The sequence below is a fragment of the Podarcis pityusensis genome (assembly GCF_964106645.2).
Source record: "Podarcis pityusensis genome assembly, chromosome: 16".
NCBI classification, from domain to species: Eukaryota; Metazoa; Chordata; class Lepidosauria; order Squamata; family Lacertidae; genus Podarcis; species Podarcis pityusensis.
Window position 1 is genome coordinate 17,713,117 of NC_138041.1, and position 19,181 is coordinate 17,732,297.

General features: G+C 46.0%; 1 protein-coding gene and 1 long non-coding RNA gene across 5 annotated transcripts in view; one reads left to right on the top strand and one right to left on the bottom strand.

Annotated features, from left to right (window-relative positions):
- Positions 1-19,181, bottom strand: part of MEF2D (myocyte enhancer factor 2D) — a 143,987-nt gene that overhangs the window by 102,063 nt on the left and 22,743 nt on the right. The gene's annotated exons all lie outside the window — the stretch shown is intronic.
- LOC308464761 lies at positions 457-17,911 on the top strand. Its single transcript, XR_013980155.1, has 3 exons — positions 457-3,058; positions 3,509-3,645; positions 17,667-17,911. It is a non-coding gene; the product is annotated as an uncharacterized lncRNA (long non-coding RNA).

The window sequence follows — 19,181 nt, forward strand, 5'->3', positions numbered from 1 at the left end:
CGGAGCCTCTGCCTGCCGTGGCCACCACGGCACGAAGTGGCCAGCTGAGCCCGGGAGCTGCCGCGACCAGCCTCCGCCTCTTCCCCGCCGGAGGAGCTGCCCGTCTCCTCCAGCCTCGCAAAGCTGGGCGCATCGCCAGCAGCACCGTCCTCCCTAAAAAAGGTTGGCAACTCTGGGAAACGGACGGGGGGCGCTGGAGGGATCTTTGAACCACAGTGCCGGATATGCTTAAGACGGCCCTGCTTTCACCCCCTACAAAATAACTGGGATGGTCTTCAGATGAGCATCAGGGCTCTGCTGAAAGGGCTATTTGCCATCTGTGAAACTTTGGAGGAGGTGGAGATATTCCCCACCCTATAACTCACCCGCGCTTCCCCCCCAGAAAGTAGTTGCACTATGAGTCAACAGAACAAGCCCCTTTTCAACTCTTTCCCAAGTTGTCAGGCTGCCGTACTTTGTCCCATAGAATTCAATGGAAGCAAACCAGTCCCCATCTGCACAACCAGGCTCCTTCCATCTGTAGTTTGCACCCACCCACCATCCTGGGGTTTGGTTAGAGTTGATGCATGTGCATGTCAGAATGGAGGCTTTTAAGAGCACAACAGGAAAGAGAATGAAAATGCTGCAAGCCAACCAAGAGTGACTCACCTATAAAGAGAAGTTGCAGTGTTTGGGACTGGATCACGGCCATGGCCCAGCTGCCCTAGCATCATGCTCTCACAATGGCCAACCAGATGCCTGTGGGAATCTGCAGGCAGGGCCTGAGAACAAGAGCAATTCTCCCCCCTCATGTGGTTTCCAGCAACTGTGGAGGCAGAGCACAGACATTGTGACAAGTAGCCATCAATAGCCGTCTCCTCCATGAGTTTTCCTAATCTTCTTTTAAAGCCATCTGAGTTGGTGGCAAGCAATGCCTCCTGTGGGAGTGAGTTCCATGTGCTGCATAAAGTAGTACTTCCTTTTATCTCTCCTGGGTCTTCCAACATTCAGTTTCACTGGATGTTGGCCAGTTCTAGTGTTATGAGAGAGGGAGGAAAAACCTCATATTTGCCCTTTCTCTAAACTAAAAAGTCCCAAACACTGCAGCGAGCTGCTCCATCCTCTTTTATCATTTTAGTTGCCCTTTCCAACTCTACAATATCCTTTTTGAGGTAAGGTGACCAGAACCATACACAGTATTCCAATTGCAGTCACAGATTTGTATAACAGAATTATGGCATTGGTAGTTTTATTTTCAATTCCTCTGCTAACGATCCCTAACGTGGAATTCACCTTTTACACAGCTGTCACACACTGGGCACAATATGAAAGGAAATTTGCTGTGAACTGTACCACTTGCATTTGCACTGTACCCAATGACAATTTTCAAAGGCAATTTTTACACACACACACACACACACACACACACTCCTCTTCCTTCTTTCCTATAATTAAACTTGGCCCCTTGCCATTCTGTACTCTGCAGTCCTGGAAAGGGGGTCAGACTTTCTGCGTGCGTTCCAGCCCTAGGAATGTAGCAAAACTTTCTCAGCCAGAAAGAAAAGAACACTGTGGAGCTTTTCATCGAGATAAGAAACCCCAGGGACAAAATCCTCAGCCTCACCTGCCTTCACGAAATACATTCCCTTTGCTCCTTTCTACTCACTAGTTGGCAGGAGGTGAGTGGGGGAGTAATCTTTACATTATTGCATGTGCCCTTAAAAAAAAAACAACTATGAGAAAAGGCCAATCTGAAAGGAATCTTAGAATATCCCAGCCTGGCCAACAGTGCCAGTTTACTAGCCTACAATGATGATGATAATAATAATAATAAAAATAAAATATGCATGCACAACTGCCAATACATACCTATATTGATCATTTGCACCACAACAGCCTGGGAAGGGAAGAATGAGGAGGGGGAAAGGACCGATTCTCTTCCTTAATTACAGAAGGTTCCTGTCTGTTCACCCAAGAAGATTCTCTCTCGCCATAGGCGAAGGTCTATTTATAGAATCGTATTGCTCTCTTGCCAAACTATGCATGCCAGCCTGTAACTAAATAGGCTCAATTTGCAACACTCATCTATAATATTGGGGAGAAGACGCACCTTTGAAAAGAATCTCATTTTTAAAAGGGCCAGCAAGCTATGTGCTTGAAAAAAGAAGAAGTAAATAAGCAATTTGTAAAATAATAATAAAAAAAAGAACATTTCAGCTTGGGGGTCCCCCTCAATATTTTTGTTCAGATTTGCTGACTTTTGACAAGCTACCTGCCACTCTTTTGTGGTGGATCTTTGCTTTTATGATGCCCCCTTTATAGGGGGAGGAAGTAGCATACCAGGCTCTTGAAGGAAGAGAGATATTCCCCCATCCCCACAATCCGGAGTCTCTTTGCACAATTAAAAGCTCCAAATGTGTAACTGAGAAGCTCCATCCCCTTGGGAAACTCAATCCAGCCGGCAGGTCTGCATCACACAAGGGAATGACACTTGCTGTCACTTTGTGTATTTACCTATATGCCCAACCTGGCACAGTATTTGCCTTGCTGGATGAAACCTGGAGCTGGCTTATTTTCTTATTATTATTATTATTCACGATATTCAAAATTATGCCAGATCTCAAGAGTGATCAATGCTTCTCAAATATATAGTAAACAGGGTGATGGATTTTCTGGCTACAGATTCCAGCTCAGTCGGGACATAGATTTCAGTGGCCCTAGAGCAGCCTTCCACAATCCAATGCCTTCCAGAAGCTGTTGGATGTCAAACTCCCATCAGCCAGCATGGCCACCTGCCAGGGATCAAGGGTGTTGGAGCTGGAGGGCACGAGATTGCAGGAGGCTGCATTATGCCATTACACCTAATTGAGTTATCCTCTATGAATTTGTCTAGTCAAGGTGGTTCTGTAAAACCTCCATGCTAAGAAACAGTCTAGCTCTAAATACCAACTGCTGCGGAGCAACAGTGGGGGGATGTCTGTTGTCTTCCTGTCCTGCTGACTGACCTACCAGCTACATCCAGTTGGCCCCTGTGGGAGACTAGAGACACCCACCTTGGTCAGATATAACTAATACAGAAGTGTGTGAAATTATGGAAAAAAGGTTTTCTCCAGTGTTTGAAATTCCCATTTTGTGCATTTTGCGACAGGGAATTTCATTCCCACGAACAGTTTCTGAGCTCTGGGCACAGCACTGCGCCTAAGGTTTCAAATTAAAACTGCAGAGTGGAAGGAAAGGAGGGCCTTTTTCTGCCTCCCCACTTCCAGGTACTCTCTGAAGACTGAAGAAGAGACCCTCTTAAGAATATTAGGGGGGTGGGCAAGGGAAGGACTAGACCATGTGAAAATGAACATAAGATTTTAGCTGCAGTTCTTTCATTTCTAGCTTTGTATTCTTGTTACAAAAAAGTGCACCTAAACATTCTGTTGTTGCGCCCATAACCTAGGTTTAAGGTGCCATTTAGAACCTAGCTTTCATATCTCCGTTTCTAACATTGGTTTTCTCCCTCTCTTATAACACCCAAACTCAGGGCCATCCAATGAAGCTGAATGCTGGAAGATTCAGGACAGACACAAGAATGTACTTCTTCACACAGTGCATAGATTACACTATGAAACCCGCAAATCTAGAAGATCTGAATGAGGCATGTGGTTAAATGTAAATTAGGTGAGTGATTCTATTTGTCTGTGACCCAATAGCAATTACAAAAAAATGGGAATAGTACAAAGACCTACAATCACAAATTTGCATTGAATCTAAACCCCCTGCTGGGACAACCACCAGGGAAGCAGGGACAAAACATAGCACCAATAAAACCGCTCATATATAAAGCTAATAATTATCAATACAAATTGAGAGTAGCAACATCAATATAGTATTGCAGATGGTCCTTTTTGCAGTCCACAACAGACATCTTTAGAGAATTGCAGCATTTTTCTTTCTTTAGCTGCAGCTGCAAAACTGTAAATTAGGTAGATTCTTTAGCACAGAAATGGGGAACCCTTTTCAGAATAAGGGCCACCTTCCCTTCCGAGCAAGCTTCCAGGGGAAGCAGGATGCGTGTTCAGAGTTCAAAGACAAAATCCAGCCTGGCAAGGGCCAGAAAGAGAAGTTCAGAGGCCGGCTTTTGCACCCTAGGGCAGAGATTCTCCACCCTTGCTTTAGCAGGAGATGATTACAGATCCCACCACACTGCAGAATGTTAGACAAGATGGTCTCCACAGTGCCTCACAGCGCTATCCTTTTCATTTAAACACTGAACAGTTGCAGACAAATGTGTGTAACACGATAATGCCAATCTCAAATGCCAGGTTTTGGAAAAAGCGAGCCTGTCACTCGTTTCCACCTCCATCTGTCAGAATACCAGAAGTCCTTTCGATTCCCTTCTGGAATATTACCTCTCTCAGGTTTTAGATCCTGGAACAAAACCTACAGCACGAAGGCTGCTATCCTGCCGCCAACTCCACTAACGCCTGCTAAATGGAACTCATAACTAGATAACGAACTTACAACAAGATGCTAATTAAGGATTAGCAAAACAGCACAGGGAAGAGATTAATGGCTGGCCATTTGCGTCCAAACACTTTTGAGACAGCCAGCCAGGTGAAAAGCAGCCAGGCCTTCAACTCTGAGGAGGGGGCACTTTTATTCCAAGGGGACGCACAGTGCCACTTCCAACCACAAAATGCATTTAATTGCTGTGCCCTGCTGCTTGCCCCTCAGCAGCCAGCAATTCAAGGCAGAAGAAGTCTCATCATGGAGTCTCCATTCACCGCTGAAATATCCAAGATCAAGATTTGAAGAGAAGGTGAGCTGCAGTCACCTACAGGAGTGCAAAAATGAGCTGTTATCCTAGCAAAGGTCCCACTGGGAACATGATATCTTCAGGCAGCTCCTCCCCCTTCCTGGTCACCTGCTAGCTCCCAGGGTCATCTCCTGGCTTCTCCCTGCTCCCATGTAGACCCCAAGAATAAAGGCCCCTGGTGGTCAGATGGGCTCTATACTCCTTCCCTGAAATGACACCATCTGCACCCTGAGGAGGCTGGCAGTGAAAGGGGGTGCTGCCGCTGCTGGCTTAGCATGATACCAGGTTATTTGAGGTCTCCTGTTCTGCCAGAAGCCACCCTTCACGAGGTCCCTCCTCTGCTTTGAGGAGATTCCCCCAGGGGTTCTGGTCAAGCTGTGTCACCACTATGCTGCACTGCCATTTTCGTATCATTCTACCTGCCTCTCTCTAATGCTAGGAGATCCTCTTTGGAGATGGGGTGAGGTGACCAGACCTAGACTCTGTTACCCTTAAGTATGGTTTGTATATACAGTGATATCTCGGGTTACAGACACTTCAGGTTACAGACGCTTCAAGTTACAGACTCCGCTAACCCAGAAATAGTACCTCAGGTTAAGAACTTTGCTTCAGGGTGAGAACAGAAATCACGCAGCAGTGGCGCAGCAGCAGCAGGAGGAGGCCCCATTATCTAAAATGGTACCTCAGGTTAAGAACAGTTTCAGATTAAGAACGGACCTCCAGAACAAATTAAGTTCTTAACCCAAGGTACCACTGTAATTGTTTCACAGAATCTACATAGAATCATAGAATTGTAGAGCTGGAAAGGACCCCAGGGGTCATCTAGTCCAACCCCCTGCAATGCAGGAATATTTATTTCCAATCCCTTCCATGCAACACAATCCAAACAGGTTGGCCCGTTCAATATCTTAGCCTTTGAAGTAACATATATTTTCTACCCACAAAGAACTATCACGGGACTGGAGTGTACAAATGCCCACAATCTCTAACAGCTGTGGCCTTATGCAAAAAACAAAAACAAAACAAAACCCCACGAAACCACCACTCTCAAGTCCATAACCCACCCACCCCAATGTGTTGGACTCAAACTCCCACATTGCCAGTTTGGACTCCCATCAGCCCGCACAGCTGGGGCTGAGAATAGTTTCCCTCCAAAACATCTGAGGGGCACCATGTTGGCAATGGTTTCCATAATACAACAGGTGCAATCAAAACGGAAGGGAGAGGAAAAAGACTGAAAAGCTGCAAAAACTCTGCAGCAAATGACATGAAGAAGTCTGAAGACAGTCCAGCTGTTTACTGGTGACGCAAATGGGTGTAGAAACAATTATCTTGAAGGAATTAATTCCCCACCCACCCTGCAAAACCATCCTTTTCTTTCTTATCAAATCGGGATCCAGGACAGGCTGTTCCTCCCTCGTTCCCACTGACCAACTGAAAACAAAAACAAACAAAAAAACCTTAAGAAAGCCAGATGCAAAATACAATCACTAGGAATTTAAGATTTTAATCTCATTAATCAACAGGCATTAAGGGCCGAAAGCAATAACTGCTCTGAGGACAGGAGAGAAGAAAACAGTGGGGAAATAGCACACTGTTGTGGGCTGCGCCTGTTGAGAGGCTCCAGTATTCGTCGCCCGTCTAAACAGGACAAGGGCCATTAGGATGGGACCTCTTTGCACTAAACATAAGAAAAGCCTGCTGGATCAGGCCAATGGCCCATCTAGCCCAGCATGCTGTTCTCATAGTGGCCTCTAGGAAACCCACAAGCAGGATTTGAGAACTCTCCCCTCCTGCCAGCAACCAATTCAGAAGCATTTACAGTCTTCAAATGTGGAGGCACAGAATGAAAGTTGACTTGTGTTTTAATTAGTTTTTAGCTTATCACTGATTCTAATTATGATTTGTATGTCTTAAATAGCTGTTTTTACAGATGAATTTATTGTTTTACACTTTTTTTATAACCTGCTTTGAGGTTTGTTTGTTTTTTACTAACAAGCCACATATAAACTTTCTGAAATAAACAAGTAAAAATTAATAAGTATCCCCCAAAGGGCAAAAATAGAGAGAGATTTTTTTCTTCCAAGGACAGGAACCAGAAAATGGAGAGTCCCCTCGGTTAATTGGGGCAGCTGGAGCCACCTCACACACTGTACAGGTCAAAATGCTCATCATCAGCTTTCAAACTGAGAGAGGCCTGAGGCCCACACAGCTATCCAGCAGGAGAGGAAGAACAGGCAGGTTAAGGGCAGTGCCTCCCCGTAGCCACAGGATCCAGCAAATATGACGACAACCACAAATGACATGTGCACAGTGGTGCCAAAGTGTGACCGTTGACCCTCTCCTTCCAGGAAAGATTCTCTAGCACAGGGTTGCGTTGACCCAGCAGGAACACACACCCCCCTTTGCAAACTGGGTTTCTTCCTGGCCCTGCTCAAAGCTGCAAATATTTAGATGCCTCACTGCAACTGTTAGGAGAGTGTGTCTCTCTCCCTTCTGATGTTTTAAAGATGTGCAAGACATGTCTGAGAAATTCCCCATGCCTAATCAAAACTGTTGTTGTTGTTTAAATCTAGTAACAATCAAGTGATGCAACAGAAGACTTCCCTCAGGTCATTTCACTAGCCTTGATTTAATTATTTGAGCTTCTCTCAGAATTGAGGGGGAAACCCCAGATTTGGCCTGGATTTCTCCATAAGGGCAATTTGGGTGGCAATAAGCAGCTCAAAGATACACCAGCAGCCTGGTGTACTTTGTTCCTGGATCTGACCCTGAGAACAGACTCAGAAGGGCTCCCCATGGCTTTAGAAGCTACACCTTGCTCAGAAAACAGACTCGCTCCATGAAACACCACCCAAGTCTTTGGCTGGTAGGCCTATACCCCATTTTAGACACTCAAGTCATCAGGGCATAGAGGGAGGTTCAGAACAGCAGCCAAGCTAGTGTTGTTATATAGAAACATATACACGACACACACAAACAAACAGAAATATAGATAGATATGGGTATCACACAAAAATACATATGGATAGAATTTAATTTCTATATTTATTGCATTGGTATGCCACCTTTATCTCCAAGGGGCAAAAGCTGGCATACATGCTTCTCCCTCTCCCTGTTTGCTCTTCACAACAACCCTGTGTGATAGGTCAGGCTGAGAGGCAGTGACGGACCCAAGGTCACCCAGTTAGCTTCATGGACAAGTGGGTATTTGAACCCTGGTCTCTCCCAGGTCCTAGTCCGACATTCTAACCACTACACTACAACTGGATATCAATATCACAAGAGCGTGCATGCGCACACACTTTTTTAGTAGGTTACTATTCAAGAGTAGCCAACCAGAACAAAGAAAAATATTTGTTCGGGAGTTTTTACAGTTGGGAAAAAGGCATGAATACTGAGGGAGGAAGATGGGTTGGCCCTGGAGATGAAGGGGTTACATTGAAAAGGAAAACAAGAAGACTCATTGCTTCCCTGAAAGCCTATAAATGCCAGTCTAAGCTTGGCTTGCCCTAAACTTAGGCAGGAACAATAAAACCTTATGGCTACTAGAGTAATGACTTGGTTGCCACCATGACCCATCAGGCATCATCAGGAAACCTGGATTCTCACACTGCCTTGAGTAGAGAAACTGTTCAAACTCAGCTCCGCACATCAAAGGGATGTTGTGAGGTAGATAAAAGAGCTGAGGCACTGGCCCAGAGATGCAAATTTGCCAGCGCTAATTGAGATGTGTAGATAGCACATTTAGATGTTAAACATCTCAGAAGGCAAGGCAACTAATCTCCCACCCAAATGGCCTGAGAGTTCTCCAGAGCGGCACCATTGAGGCTCCCAGCCTGTGTGTGTGTGTGTGTGTGTGTGTCACACACACACAGGCACGTGGGAGGGGGTGTGCCAAGCTGAGTCCTTGACCCTGGTGAAATAAAGCCAAGTTTTGCCCCTGGCTATGCTGTACTTTCACCCTTAGAGGCAGGAATGTTTCAGTTGCTCCACATCTTAGGAGGGGAGTGTGCTCTTGTGTTTAAATCCTGCTTGCGGCGTTCCCACAGGCATCTGGTTGGCCACTGTGAGAACTGGAGGGTGGGCTAGATGGGTCAGAGTGGACTGATCCACCAGGCCCTTCTTATGTCATGCTCCTATTTATCCCAATACATTCAACAAATTCTGCTCCACATCAATTCAACTTCCATTCAATGACCACCTTTCATTATCCCCAAATCATCTCAAGTTGTTTTTTCCTCTACCACCAAATTGGTACCCTACTCAGTAACCAGGATAAGCCTCTCAACTCTTCCCCCACACCCTGATTCATGACCATCCCAAAAACTCTTGGGGCAGCCAGAAAAAGATTTGAGGGCCTCAGCAACCTCCTTGACCCCTGCACATGATAGAAAGCTAGTTTAAGGGCTCTCTTGAAACCTACGGCTTTCTACGGCTCTGTGCTAGGGTTGGGCGATACCAGCTTTTCAACACTGCGGTATATCACCAGCCAAACATACCACGATGCTGAAAAATGAAGCTGCATTGGCCTCAGCCTGCAAGGTGTTGGGTGATCCACCCCACACATTTAAAGAATATTCAACCCACAATTAAAGCACACAGCTTCCACCCCAAAAATCTTGAGCACTGCTGTTTGTTAAGGATGCTGGGAACTGTGATGGGGAAACTACCGCTCCCACTGCTCTTTGAGGGAAGCCATGTGCTTTAAATGTACAATGGGCAGGCTTTAAACATATAGCATATGTCAAGGCCCTCTCCACAATGGCAAGACACATTTCTATTTAAGTGAAAGTCATTTGTTTTAAATTTGCATCTATACACAGAAATCAGTACTTGCAAATGTGCATCCTCTTTTTTGGGGGGGGGGGAGAGCAGACCCTATTATTTTTTGCAATGGGCAAGCAACCTCACAATGGGACCATCATCCCTCATATCTGAAGGCAGTAAGCTGGCTTAGGGGGCACAGAACAGGCCCTGTGTCCGCACAGACAGACAGACACACTGCTCCATACCTGGACACCTCATTACTGCTCCCTGCCGCCACCATCCCTGCCAGCATCCTCTGCCGAACAGGAGGACCAAACAGGCTGTGGACTGGCCCTTCCACCCACAGCCCAGCATGAGCCACAATGGCTACACTCTCCTTCCACGGTTGGAGGCAGCAACTTCTGAATACCAGTTGCTGGAAACCAAAGGAGGGGAGAGGGCTCTTGTACTCGGGTCCTGTTTGATTTACTGTTGTTATTTGCTGTCCCCTGCCCTTAAGTAATTCAGGATGTTACCATATAAAACCCCAAGCCAAAAATTACTCAACCCTCAGTGTGCTTATAAACACAGAACATTTGCTTCATTGCTACATCAATGTCCCATTCTTCATCCAAGGATCTCAAGGCTTCATGCATGATCCCCCTCCATTTTACCTTCACACCCACCCTGCAAGGTAGGTTAGGCTGGGAGACAGAGTGACTGACTGTTCCAGTGCCCATCCTGCAAGCTTCATGGCTGAGTGAGAGTTTTGAAATTGGGTTTCCTTAGTCCAGGCCTTCTGGTTATTTGGACTACAATATCCATCGGTCCCAGACAGCACAACTGTAGTATTATTATTATTATTATTATTATTATTATTATTAACATCCTGCCCTTCCTCCCCAAGCAGCCTAGGGTAGCAAACCGACATTTGAAAGAAAAACAAAGCAAACTTTCAATAAACAATTATAATTAAAAACATCTGAAACCAGTTACAGTTCGAAACATTCTAAAAGCCGTTAAAAAAACTGAAAACATTCTTCCATCCAATGGCCTTTGGGTTGTCTAGGACAGTTTTCTTCAGCCACCAAACGTCTGAATAAATAGGAATGTCTTCAAGTTCCTCCTGAAAGTTATCAATGATGGATACAGCTCTCCTTCACTAGGGAGGGCATTCCACAACCAGGGAACCACTATTGGAAAAAGCCTGCCAAGGGTCAGCACCAACCAGGCAGCCCCAGGTGGCAGCACCACTACAAGGTCCCACTTGCTGACCAGGTCATAGAGGCTGATGGAAGTTGTACCCAAAAACATCTAGAGGGCACCAGGCTGGGGAAGTCTATGGGTTGTGCTTCCAGATGCCAATGACTAGCCTTTCACGACAAAAAAGGGGAATTAGAACGGAAGAGGGGGTGCATGGCCACACTGGGAGAACCACAACCTCCAAACTCAGAAACTGAACCGTGATAAACTTCTAATTTGGCCAACAGAACTCTAGCTGGGTTGGCAGACGTTTCTTCCCTACGTGACATGCTTATAAACTGGCAATTACTGAGAGACCAAGCATCACTCATTTTTTTTCAAGCACTCCCAGTGTAGCATCATAGTTAAGAACACGATGCACAAGGTTCCCAGTTGAAAACACAGCCCAGCCACACATTTATTAGGAATGCAGGAAGCTGCCTTTGTCACTGACCATGGGGGTGCATCTAGCTATGACTTGCTTACACTGACCGGCAGCAGCTTTCTAGGATTTCGGGCAGGGGTCTTTTCCAGCCTCACTTGGAGGTGCCAGGGATTCAATCTGGGACCTTTCCCATGCAACCACAATGGCTATGCTCTATCTCCATGGTCAGAGGCAGAAATGCTTCTCAATACGAGTTGCTAGTTTCCCACTGGCATCTGGTTGGCCCGTGAGAAAAGGATGCTGGACTAGAAAGGCCACTGGCCTGATCCAGCAAGGCTCTTCTTATGTGCTTAACATACATGAAGGATCCTGAGCACTTAGCATTTGTACACGGCTTGTTCTTGTATGAGCGTTGCATCTGCAAAAACAAACCCCAACCACAGTACAGTATTCCAGCATTCACATTACCAACCCTGCAAGGTTATTAACCATAGGATGGAAATCTACTGGAGAGGTGAGGTTAGATTGTCCAGCCATTTCCGGGGGGGGGGGGGCAATCCTCTAAAAATAAATATCCAAAATAAATAAATAAAAGCCCAACAAAAAGTTTCCCTCCCATTTTATTTCCCCTGTGGCCAAACCTAACTGCTGTGAGTAACTTTTAGAAGGAAGGAAAGCAAGAGAGTTGGGCGCTTTGCCATCCACAACAGCAGCTCTGGGGGTGTGGAGAAAAACAACAACAGTGTGTTTATTTGTGTGGAGGGAGGAGGACACACAGCAGTGCCTAAACCACAGCGGCAACCCAAAATATGCTGCCTTAACACATGCAATGCTGCACCAGAACCGTGGCTGCATTGGGGGCGGGCAGTGGGAAGAGGGAGAAAGATTCCAAATATATAAAAGGGTCTGTTCAGATATTATGGGACGTCCAGACATACAAGGTGATGTCAGGGACTCTGGGACTTCGGAAGGCAGGAAGCTCCATGTCAGGCATAGGCAAACTCAACCCTCCAGATGTTTCGGGACTACAACTCCCATCATCCCTAGCTAACAGGACCAGTAGTCAGGGATGATGGGAGTTGTAGTCCCAAAACATCTGGAGGGCCGAGTTTGCCTATGCCTGCTCTATGTTCACCTAGTTTAGTATCATCGACTGATTGCATTTACATCCTACCTTTTCAAGGTGTGGCAAACATGGTTCTCCCCAATCTCCTCATTTCATCCCCACAACCACCCTGTGAGTCTTATAACCAAGTGGGATTAGAACCCTGGTCTCTCCCAAGTCCTAGTCCATGGGTAGGCAAACTAAGGCCAGGGGGCTGGATCTGGCCCAATCGCCTTCTAAATCCGGCCCGCAGACGGTCCGGGAATCGGCATGTTTTTACATGAGTAGAATGTGTGCTTTTATTTAAAATGCATCTCTGGGTTATTTTTGGGGGCATAGGAATTTGTTCATTATTTTTTTTCCAAAATAGAGTCCGGCCCCCCACAAGGTCTGAGGGACAGAGGACTGGCCCCCTGCTGAAAAAGTTTGCTGACCCCTGTGAATCTAGCCCAACACTCTAAAACTGCAGCACATTAGCACTTCTTTAACCTGGTACCCTCCAAAGGTTTTGGAACACAACTTCCACCATGGCAGTGCTATATTACAGTGCCAGTTTCAAGCGAGAACAAGACCCAAGAACATCTGATGGGCCCCACGATGGCTACCTCTGAATTAGAGGAAGGGTCTTAGCTCCCTAGCAGAACACCTGCTTTGGTCGCAGAAGGTTCCAGGTTCAACCCCCAGTATTTCCAGTTGCTGGAAACCACAGGAGGGGACAGGGCTCTTGTGCTCAGGTCCTGCTCATGGTTTTCCGCACAGGCATCTATCTGGTTGGCCACTGTAAGAACAGGATGTTGAATAGATGGGGCATTGGCCTGATCCAACAGGCTCTTCTTCTTAACATCTGGAGGGAACCAGGTTGGCAAAGGCTGGCATAGCATCTTCCTGGCTGGCATGCTGTTGGGGGGGAAGGATCCATTTCTTAGTATCTAAAAGTGTCCCTGGCATGCAATGAGGCAATATTACTTTCATCCCTATATCGCTTTGCATTTTCTGCCTGTTTGCAAAGTGCAGCATTTAGAATTCTGAAAGACAGGAGAAGGGGGAGAAAACCCAACCTATTCTCTAGCTCCCTTCTTCACACCTTTCCTGCCTGATCCCCCCACAATGAACACATAATCCCATGACTTGTCTGGATGCCTGGCTTTAAAGAGGGTTGCCATGGGAACCAGCAGGATGCTACAGAATCAGCACCAGCTATTCTAGGGCAGGAAGAGGGTGGGAACAAGGAGGGAGGATGAACCAGGGTAGAGGATCTAGGAAAAGGAAATTAAATTACCAAAGTATCAAAAAGAGAAAGTCAACGGCTGTTACGGTTTTTGAAGCGGCAGGGAGACGCCGCCATTGCAGTCTGTATGACTGCTTGCAAAGGGGTTGGCAAGGTGGGGGGGGGGCAGGGAGAGTCATCTGCTCTCATCTCTGAAGCAAGACTGGCTTCGCTTCAGCAAGCCGCGGCTGTAGCTTCCTTGGGATTCTGACTCCAGGCTGGGGAAAAGCAATTTGAAGGGTGACCTTAGCCAAGGTCACCTGCCGCTTCCTCACTGCCTCAGTTTACAAGCTCTCTCTACATGCACCATCATCACGGCACTGACCTTCTTTCCTTAAAGTGCTCCGAGGTCCTTGACTAAAAAGCCTTACGTAAGTGAGTGAGCGGAGGAGCGAGCGAGCATTACCTATTATTTATGATGTATACTTGAGGGTGCGAGCAGCTTTGAAAGGAGGCAAGGTCAGGCCAGGGTAGCCACACCACCCCAGGGCCCTTTGGAGAGAGTGCGCTGCTTCATCTTAAGAGGTCAGATCTCCCCGGATGCCCTCTGGGTCCTACAGTGGAGCTCCTTGCTCAAATTGGAGGCGGGTGGCTGCTCATGCTCTTTACCAGACCTGTGGGGGTGGCTAGGTTTCGTGTAGGGATTCTAGCTTTGGGCTAGGACCTGAGAGACCTGGATTCAAATCCACTGAAGCTCCGTGGATGACCTTGAGCTCAGTCAGTCACCGTTTCTCAGCCTAATCCACTTTGCAGATTTGTTGCAAGGATAAAACAGGGAGCCCACCTTGAGCTCTTCGGAGGAGATGCGGGATATAAATTTAATAATCAATGAGTAAGTGGCAAAGGCTTTCAACTTAGGAGCAACACCCACCAGCACCAAAGTCTACTGTGTCTTGTCACTTTCAAAAACAATCTCCGCAAGTCGGATGTACACTTTCCAAAGCTGTAATATCTAAATTGCCTGCCCCAAGGAGATATGCTACCGTGCTCATGAGAAGTAAGTTAGTGGCATAATTTACTAAATAGAAACCTGTTTGTGAAATAATCTCCCCTTGCAGGTACATCAAGCAGAGACATTGTCATCATTCCGGCACCAAGTGCAGACATTCCTCTTGACTCCAGCTTCTTGGATTCTTAATTAGGAACATAGAAAACCAATTTATACCAAGTCAGACTGGTGGTTCCTTAACTCAAGACTGTCTACACTGACTGGCAGCTGCTCTCCAGGGTTTCAGGCAGGGGGCCTTTTCAAGGCCTTGCCTGGAAATGACATTGGGGTTTGAACCTGGTGCCTTCTACATGAGAAGTAGGAGGCTTAGCAGCCAAATTATCTGCCCCAAGAAGACATTCCCTGTTGCAACTCATTAGGTGCCCTCATGCCAAACCCCAAAAGCTCTTCGAGCATAAGAAAGGCTTTTCCTTCAAGATCCATTCAGAAACCCAAGTGCTGCATGAACACTGGAAATTTGGAAAACACTACGACAGAGTTCCACAATACAGCCCCCTCCTACAACGCACGTACAGTTCCATTCAAGCACAGCTGAGCTATCGTGAAATCCCAAACACACCCCTGAACTGTGAGAGGGCAGGAAAAAATTAAGAAGACAAGCACACAAAACCCCTTGCAAAGAAAACTGCCTAGCCTGTTCAGCAAAGATCATACAGGAAGCCAAAGGTCTCCCGTTCCCATCAATGCCTCAGCCCATTCTCCCTTGCAGTTCAGTCTTTGAGCACCTACATCAGTCTGCACCAACCTCATGTCCTCCAGATATTTTAGATAGGGTTGTCATAATCCCAAAAGTGAAAATCCGGACAAAGTGGTTGAGCTTTCTTTTCTTTTCGTCAACATCTCCAAAAAACTTCTCCAACATCTCCATTTTTATTGCTGTAATTGATATTATTATTATTATTATTATTATTATTATTATTATTATTATATTTCATTCCTATACTGCCTTTCCTCCGAAGAGCTCAGGGTGGCAAACATGGTTCTCTTTCTCCCCATTTTCTCATTGCAACAACCCTGTGAGGTAGGTTAGGCTGAGAGACAATGACTGGGTGACCCAGTGAGCTTCATGGATGAGTGAGTACTAGAACCCTGATCTCCCAGTTCCTAGCCCAACCACTCTAACCACTATGGCACACTGCCTCTCTTTATTGTACTGTTTTCATATTTTTTCTTTCATATTAATATTCTGCTCACTGCTTTGGGGGTGCCTTTGGGCCAAAAAGCAATGTATAAATAAACCATGACCACAAGCATTATTGCTCCTTTTATTTACTGCTCGCTCTTCGTTTAAAAAATTCCAGAGGGGTTTACAGTACTAAACTAATAAAACTAAGCTAAAATAAGAAATACCAAACTCTGCGCATCATTAAAAATGGCACGGGCATGAAACAACAAATACATTTAATAATTACACTAAGCAGCAGAAAAGCAGAATATAAAACTGCACTACAGACTAGAAAGAAGCCCATTGATAATATAAGGTTGCATATGGGTTTTGAGAATACTGTACTGTGACCTACTTGAGAGCATTTTGTCTTTGTACACTGGTGACATTGTATAAATGGGAACCAGTGCCACGTAGTGGTTAGAGCGTCAAACTAGGGCCCAGAAGATCAGGGTTCAGGGGTGTCAACTTGAATAACATATTAGGGGGTGCAGATTAGCTCCACTCCACATAAATCAATCACATGACGCAGTGTGCACACGCCATTTGAATGGTGTTGCCCATTAACTTTGGAGGGGCCCAGCTACCTCAAATATTTTATTGGGGGAGGGGAAGGGACCTTGGCCCCAAGGAGATGGCTCCTATGCCAGGGTTTGAATCCCTACTCTGCTATGAAACTCAATGGTTTGTTGTGGGAATTAAACCATATACGCCACCTTGAGCTCTTTGGAGAAAAAAGGTGGGATATAAACACAAACATTAAATAACACTGCAGAGAGGGGCAGGGGAATAGTGACCGTTGTCTACCTGATCACCACCTAGCACAGCAACCTCCAACCTGGAGCCCTCCAGATGTTTTAGATGCAACTCCCAGTCTCCCACCAGCTCCAACCAGGGCACCCTGTTGGCCTAATGATCTAGGCAGTGGTTCTCAACCTGTGGGTCCCCAGATGATGTTGAACTACAACTCCCATCATCCCTGAGCTCTGGCCTTGCTAGCTAGGGGTGATGGGAGTTGTAGTTCAACAACATCTGGAGACCCACAGGTTGAGAAAGGCTGCTCTAGAGCCTTTAAAACACTTCTCCTAATCCTTACAACAGCTTTGTAAGATAGAATGATCCCTCAAAGGGACAGAAGACAGACAGGCCAAGGCAGAGAGCAATGGCTGCATCTAGGGCCACCTGGCAGGTTCACAGCAGAAGCAAGATTCTTTTGCGTTGCTTAGTCTCTCAGCTAAGAGGCCTAGCAAGCAACATCCACCCTCTCCCACTCCAATAAATACTCCCTGGTGGGTCCCCACCTAGATCCAGTGACTCAGCAGCGTCAGGCCTTGACAGAGCCAAAAATATTTCTGCTCCCCACCCCCCTCCCATGTCCTTCCTATCCAATTGTGAGTTTGCTTTTCCCAGCTGTCTAGATGTGTCAGAATAAGGTTGTACCATCATGGGGAGGAGGCTCTGTTTATGCATTTTCAAAACAGGAAAGAAGGGGAGACATTTAAAATCAGGGTACACAAAATGAAATTGAAACAGATTGCTGCAGAGGTTCATATATGTTTGTCTGCATACTGATCAAAAATTGGGACAGCGGGGAGAAGAGACAGGGATTGCCTGCGTAGGAGGGCAGGTGCTGGTTTTCAAAGGAGACAAAGGTCGCAGTTTCCTGATATGACACTGAACTTGCTGGCACCTTCCTGGCCTATTGATTTTGCTCCCTTCAAGACAGCCTGGGAATTTACAGGGGATTCCGCTCTTAATGTAAATTAGAGACTGAATGCATCACAATTTCCAGTAAACGGGTTGGCGAGAGGCAACTTTTATAGCTACGATACAGCAGAGCTACACAAGACAACTTTAATATACGTGGAAGTCTAAGATCTCCAACAGGTGCAAAATGTTAGAAGTGTTGCCATTAGGGTACCAGTGCTAAAGCCTTGCCTCTCTTGGCTCTTAACATCCAGTGGAAGAATATCATTTAGCTGGATCTAGGAAGTCACAAATGCCTTATTATTAGAGGAAGAGGCCATGGTCAACCTGGAAAACACTGTTGCAAGAACATCTCTCTGGACCAGACTTCTCCAACCTGCTGCCTCCAGATGTTTGGTACTACAAAGCCTCACCCAGCACTGTTTTGTTGTTGTTTTTAAAACTATCATTACTACTGGGGGATTTTTCAGTGCCTGTTCAATAATCCACACACATAAGAGCAACTGTGATCAGATGTATGAGTGCAAAGTTATCACTGCTGGCCACACAGTCCAGCAAAAAACATTTAAGTTTGTAAATTACTTTTACTTATTGCATTTCTATCTCACCTTTTCCTCCAAGGACCTCAAGGTGGTGTACATAATTCTCCCCCTCTTCATTTTATTCTCACAACAACCCTGTGAGGTTGGTTAGCCTGAGAGTGACTGGCCCAAGATCATCCAGTGAGCTTCATTATGAAGTGGGGATTTGACCCCTGGTCTCTCAGGACCTAGCCCAAAACTCTACAACCACTACACCACACTGGCTCTTCTAATTAATCCTAAAACAGCTGGCCTCAGATTTTCCTAAAACTCCTGAGACAGCCTTGGAAGCTTCTTGTTCAGCATCATCTTTGACATAAGAGATTTCTCCCACCACCCAATATTTTCTCTCTCTCTCTCTCTACTACAGGGAAAACTTAACAATGAAATTTGGCCCTCAGAAACATAACCAGAGAAATCGCCACCCTTGGGAAAACCAAGATTCTCACTGTGGGTCTCAAATGCCAGCGAATCTTTTTGTGTGTGCCAGCCCCAAATTTAGCAATATCATAAGCAAAGTCATAATTTTAAAGGCGAAAGCTGTGCCAAAACTCAGCCCGCAAAGGAACTGTTTCTCTGACAGTAGCCTGGGCTGCAATTGCAACTCATTCTAGGCCTCTGATCTAACGTGACCACTTCTAGCCAGGTTATTCCTGTTTTTTCACAGGAGGGGAAGGGAGGGGAAAATGGCAAATAAGAGATGCATCCTACCCCTTGGAACTCTCCCTCTTCCTTGCAAAAGAAAATCTCATTTCCCTCTGCCTTGCATCTCAGCAAGTCAGGAACAACCGGTATTTAAAAGGATAAAACAGGTCCCAGACATTTTCCAGGAAATCAGGAGGCAGGGTTTCACTGCCCGGCTAGAGGCCAGATCTTGAGTCGAACTGGCACAGAGAATTTAATAATCTGCATGGTGCTTCAAGAGTTGACCAAAAAAGCAAGAGGGAACAAAAGTAATAAAACAATATCGCTGTCAATTACACACAGACAGAGCAGAGGACTGCAGAACACAGGTATTTCAGGGATGGTGCTCAGCCCCTGAATTCTTCCATGGAAATTGTCCCTGCACAATCCAAGCATATCTTCACAACCATAAGGACTAGAGACTTACTTTTTAAAAGACAAAACAGAAATGAGGATTCTTGGGAAGCTGAAGTATGTGTCCAGCGCCACCCACCAGCATTCGTG